Source organism: Aegilops tauschii, chromosome 3 (assembly GCF_002575655.3).
Source record: "Aegilops tauschii subsp. strangulata cultivar AL8/78 chromosome 3, Aet v6.0, whole genome shotgun sequence".
NCBI lineage: Eukaryota > Viridiplantae > Streptophyta > Magnoliopsida > Poales > Poaceae > Aegilops > Aegilops tauschii.
Window position 1 is genome coordinate 600,498,755 of NC_053037.3, and position 5,777 is coordinate 600,504,531.

Consider the following 5,777-nt stretch of genomic DNA (forward strand, 5'->3'; position numbering starts at 1 on the left):
TCTGGCTTCTTCTCTCCCTCCCACGAAAAGAGTTTCGTAGGGCCGTAAGGCTGTCTGGGTTCCGGCAGGAACTAGTTCTGGACGGCGAAGCCCTGCCGGATAGATGACACCGTATGTGTGCAACTCTGTAGAGAGATCGTAGTTTCGGTCTTAGTTCGTGAGTGCCTCCCGAAGGGCTGTCCGCGTGACCGTCCGAGTTTCGAAGGTCCTCCCGAAGGGCTGTCCGAGTGACCGTTCGAGTTTCGAAGGTCCTCCCGAAGGGCTGTCCGCGACACCGTCCGGGGGGCTGTTCGACCGCCTCCTGGAGGGCTGTCTGAGGAGTAGATGAGGGTATACATCCTCGCGGTTGGGAGGTTGTAAATCCTAGCTGCGGGGATCTGCACCGCCGATCGTCATCGACTCTACTTCCCGCTGCGCTACGAGTCGGTAACGAAAAAGATCAAACCATGTATGCAGTCTCCATAGTGGTCCTGGGCTGGTGCGTAGGTCGGAAATTTTTTGTTTTCTGTTGCGTTCCCCTACAGTGGCATCAAGAGCCGTGCTATGCGTAGATGCAGGTTTCGATCTAGAATACATGGAGATGTATGGGTATTGCATAATATAATTAGGTAGTAGATGAGATCTATTGCTGAAAATTATTTATGCGGGTGACAGATGAAATCTGTTACCCGAGGTTCTTGTTGCTTCCCTAGAATTTGCGTTTGCTCAATCTCGAGACAGCATGGTGGAATTTGACAAAGTTCTGGCAATCCGTGATCCTGATTGATCATGGAAGTGCTATCAGTTCTTTGGGTTCTGCCGTAGTCAAAAGAAAGATGAAATTCGTAGATGAAAGGGCATTGCAGATATGATCTGCACGGGGGTCATGCGTATGACGAAGTTTAGTATGGGGCTCGAGATTTAATTATCCCGTGTTTCATACACCCCGAGATGTTAATCTAGCAACCTGAATAATCATACTTGATGATAAAACGTTGGTAGCTGCGGTTTAAGTCAAAACCTTAGAAGCCACGTAAAATAAAATTTTGCATAAACCTATTAGAGGCGTCTAACTTGGTTTTGCAGGATGTGCATGTGATGTGGTATAGCAGTGCTCATACTAATTCGATTATGTATGAGATGACTATATGATGTAATTTGATTAACATGACCTGCGTGTCATGATTCGGCATGATGGCTGGAGCCATATGATTGCATTTTAATGACCTGCGTGTCAACCTTGTTGTAATGCATTATTTTGTTAGCTATAGAGATAGCAGTATTATCTGGTGCATCGACAAGGTGGTGGCAATCTTCGTGAAGGTGACCACCGACGCGAATGCCGAAGACGAAGAAATGAAATACTTCTCCGTCAGAAAGGGCTATACCATATCATGCTATTATGAATTGCCTGAGATGTTTATCCCTTATGATGCACCCTTCTTGATTGCGCCGTAGTCGCTTTTATTAGGGTGATCTCTCACTTAAAATATCAAGTAGTTAGTGTTCTCCCAAGTGTAGCACCGTCACGGCACCTATCTTTTCGGGGTGCGCCATGGATGCATGGGTACGAACGATTAGAGAAGTGTGAGGCGGGTGAGGTCAGACCTCGCAGCAAGATCACTTGGTTGTCTTGACGTTCATGGCAGGATCGTCCTGAGCTCGGAACACACGCATCGAAAGATGAGCAAGAGTCACATAGAGATGTGATCGGCAAGTTGGCCTACCGATTAAAATTCCCGTTATGAGATGATGATTCTATGGCGATGAATTGAAGTCTGGATCTTGTATCACTCAAAATTAATTGTGAGAGATATTGATTTGAGTGGGAGCGCACTGTTGAATTAACATGTTTAATTCTCAGTGCAATTAATTATGAACACTGTCTAAGTGTTTCTTGCAAAATAGTTGTAGAATAATGGTTCGCGTTTCCACCTTCCCTATTAAAATTGAATAACTGTTAAATATCTGGTTAAAACTTTACGATTGGTAACGTAATATGAGGATTGTCCTCAAAAGTGCCGAGAAGGACTTTGTCCTATCGCATGCTTTCCGTATCCTCCCGCTAAAGCTATGGATCATGTGACTCTCGTCCTTCGATCCAAAAGCTATAATTCTGTTTCAGTCAAGTGCAATATGTTTGCTTCCATGAAACCCAAACTTCGAAAGTTGGGATAGTTATATGATATTCGTGGAACTGAAAATTATTTTCAGATACAAACAAAGCAATGTTTGTTTGCAAGTATTAGTAAAAGTGTTTATTATGCATTTGACTGTTGGGAAAGGGATCCAGAAGAACGCCTGTCATATAATGAAAGGTGAATAAAACAACAACTTAAAGAGAAAGGAAGTGTCCAAAGGGTGTTAGTATGACTTACACGCCTAGGAAGTCCGGGGCTAACGCCACTCTTAAGTTGGGTGCTTCTTTTGCGAGTAGGAGAAATACTAAAAGTTAAACTGTTAGAAGTAAAAAGGCAGAAAGAAAGATGACTGGAATATCCAGCTCATGTATGAATGTCATACAAGTTTTTGTTGTATAGTAGGCTGGTCAAAGATATAGTTCTTGGGAATTATGGTTAAACATGTTAATCACTAATTCTTGGGTATTGTGAGTTAATCACAAAGATACCCGCTCGATTGCATTCAATTGCGAATCACTGTAAGAGCTACTGTGGCCTAAAAGGACTAGCCAGAAATGAGGTTAAGGTATACACAGGGAACATAGTAAATGTTACTATACCTTCCATCGGTGTATTGCCGTCTGTATTTATTTTCATAATTCATTTAGAGTTTTACAAACTCTAGCCCATTGCATAAGGTATCTTGCAAGAAGGTTGTTCATAAGAGAACCTTTTATGTTCGATGTTATGAATAACACAAGGGCCATACTTTCATTATGAATGAGATGTATGTTATGAATATTGATAATAATACAATACCTCTGGGTTTACTTTCATAATTCATTTTAGAGTTTCATACACTCTAGCCCATTGCACAATGTATGTTGCAAAAGAGTTGTTCATAAAAACAACAATTGTTGTTAAGTATTATGAATAAAATGAAGGGCCATGCTTCCATCCAAGATGGGACGTATGTTATGAATATTGAGGGTAATATGATACATCCATAACACTGACGCTAAATGTCGCAAGACTAAAAGAATACCACACAAGTGTGGCACTACATTTGGTCACATTGGAGAAACCCGCATGGAAAATTCCATTATGATGGATTTTGAAGTCTTTTTGATTTTGAATCATCTGACACTTGCAACTTTCCTCCGAAAAGTGATGTGACTAAAATACCGTTCACAGGCAATAAGGAACGAACAACAAACTTATTAGTGATCATACATTTGATGTGTGTAGTCCGATAAGTGTTGTTAGTGGTGGATTTATTTATCTTCAGAAATGACTCAAGTAGATATATGGATATTTACTTGATGAGACGTAAGTCTGGATCTTTTGAAATCATTCGAAAGGTTTTCAAAAATGAAGTAGAAGTTATTGTAACAAGAAAATTATGTTTCTGCAAATTGATTGCACAAAGGAATATTTGAGTTACATGTTTAGCGAATGTCTGATGAGTTGTGAAAGGGGTTTCATAACTTGCACCTCCCGGAACACCACTGCAAGTGAAAAGTCCGTCGAGATGTAATCTAACCATTTATGACATGGTAAGGTCAAAGATGACATAAATAAATTTGCCATTATCCTTTTTAAAGTGATGCTTTAGAGACTGCGGCTTTTACACTGAAAAGAGCTACATCGGGTCTGTTGAAATGAAGCCATGGTATGGTACGCCCAACCATGTTATATCTTTTCTTAACATTTGGAATATGGGGCTTGTGTAAAAGGTTACAAACCTATTCCAAATCAGACCAGTGCTACTTTGTAGGTTATACCAAAATGTTGGGTATTCCTCCCTCACTATACCGAGGCAAATAGTTTTGCCGTGAAACGGTGTGCTTTTAAAGAGAATGGTTCTTTCAAAAAGGTGAGTGGGAGAATAGTGCAACTCGACGAGATAAACAGTATCTAAGTCATCAGATCAAAGGAAAGAGACCTTCGAAGTAATTCCAGAGTTTCCTACTGCGACTGATACGGAAGTTTCTACAATAAAATGTATGAACTTCGGTCGAACTTGCAGCTGAACCACGTAGGCAAGGCTCGTGCAAACCTCTCAGGTGCGCAAACGAGATATTGTTGTTAGACAACATTATACCTACGATACACAAGGAAGCGTTGATGGGCCCTGACTCCGGAATTGGCTAAATGCCAATACAACCCAAGTTAGTTTCCATATAAGTGATTCAAGATTAAAAGCTTGATACACCTTTCGGAAGACTTAGAGTCTAACGAATATTTATGGAACTTAAAACTGATATGGATAAAAAGTTTTATCCATAAAGCTCGACTTGTTGAAATAACAAGTTCAAGAGTTGACTACGATGAGGTTGTTTTCATCGTAGCGATGCTTAAAGTCGGTTCGGGTTGAACTAGCAATTAACACATATTTCAATCATGAGATATGAAACATGGATGATAAAAGGATTTCCATCTGATGGAAATGAAAGCTAGGACTTGTATATGATACAGTCCAAAGTAATTTGTCGATCTAGAGGATGCTAGTAGGTATGCAAACTTCAGAGTTCCAGCAATGGACAGAAGAGAGCAAAATGGAGTTGGAATCTTCGTGTTTTGATGAAAGGGTCAAAGGGGTTTTGAGTTCATCAATGGGTAACGAAGATGCTTGTAATTCAAGAAAGTAAGTGGGAGCGTAATAATATTTCTAAAAACCTTATGTGCTTGGCACATTGGTAATTGGAAATAAATTTCCTGACACGAATTAGGACTTCATTTGAAAATGGTTTTTCGATGAAGTGCTTAGGCTAAATAGCCTCAATATTAGGCATGATGATCTATGGAGATAGATTTACCTAATGGGGCTAAGCAATGAATACATATTGACAAGATGCTAAAACCTTTTAGCATTTAAAACGCCAAGGAGTGATTCTTGCCAAAGTCACATGGAAGGAGTTTTTGCAAGACTCGGTGTCCCAAAACACTGATGAGTAAAATACATGATGCAGATTCCACACACTTTTGTGTTTGGATTAATCATGTATTCCATGGTATGTAAAACAACCAGATATGTCCGATACTCCCAAGGTGTTGCGAGTATGGATACTAAAGTGATCAAAGTACTGATCGTGGGGCAACAGTGAAAGATGTCATTGAGTACTAGAGTAAGTACTGATGATATGTTTTCTTGCAAGCGGAGATCATGAAGAGTTCGTTGTAAAATGTTACATCGATAGTCTTCATCTTTTCACCGTGCGATTTTCGATTTAAGTTAAGGGTTTTGTGTAACACACAATGTGGTGGCACAGTTAGTTGGAATTTGTTCAAACTAGTTACTGTGGCGAATTCTATAACAAGGGCTAAGTATGTTGACGCTTTAGAAGCGACAAAGAAGATGTTGAATCATATAGTTCATTCATGAACTTAGTATAGTTCCAAGATGGCTTTTGACAATGGGACACTACTGCAGGTAGTTGCTCCATAACTCAGTCTGAGGAATCCAGGTTCGACCTGTGATTCACATACATACAAAGCCAAGTCCACACAAAATATGATTTTTTGTGAAAACGTGAAAACGCGAGGACATGCAAAGATACACACGGAACTGAAGTCGTCAGATCCGTTGGACATCAGGCTATACCACAAGCGAAGCATATTTACACCGGTGTGCCACAGGTGTAAAGTGCATTAGCATTAACTAGATTATTGACTCTA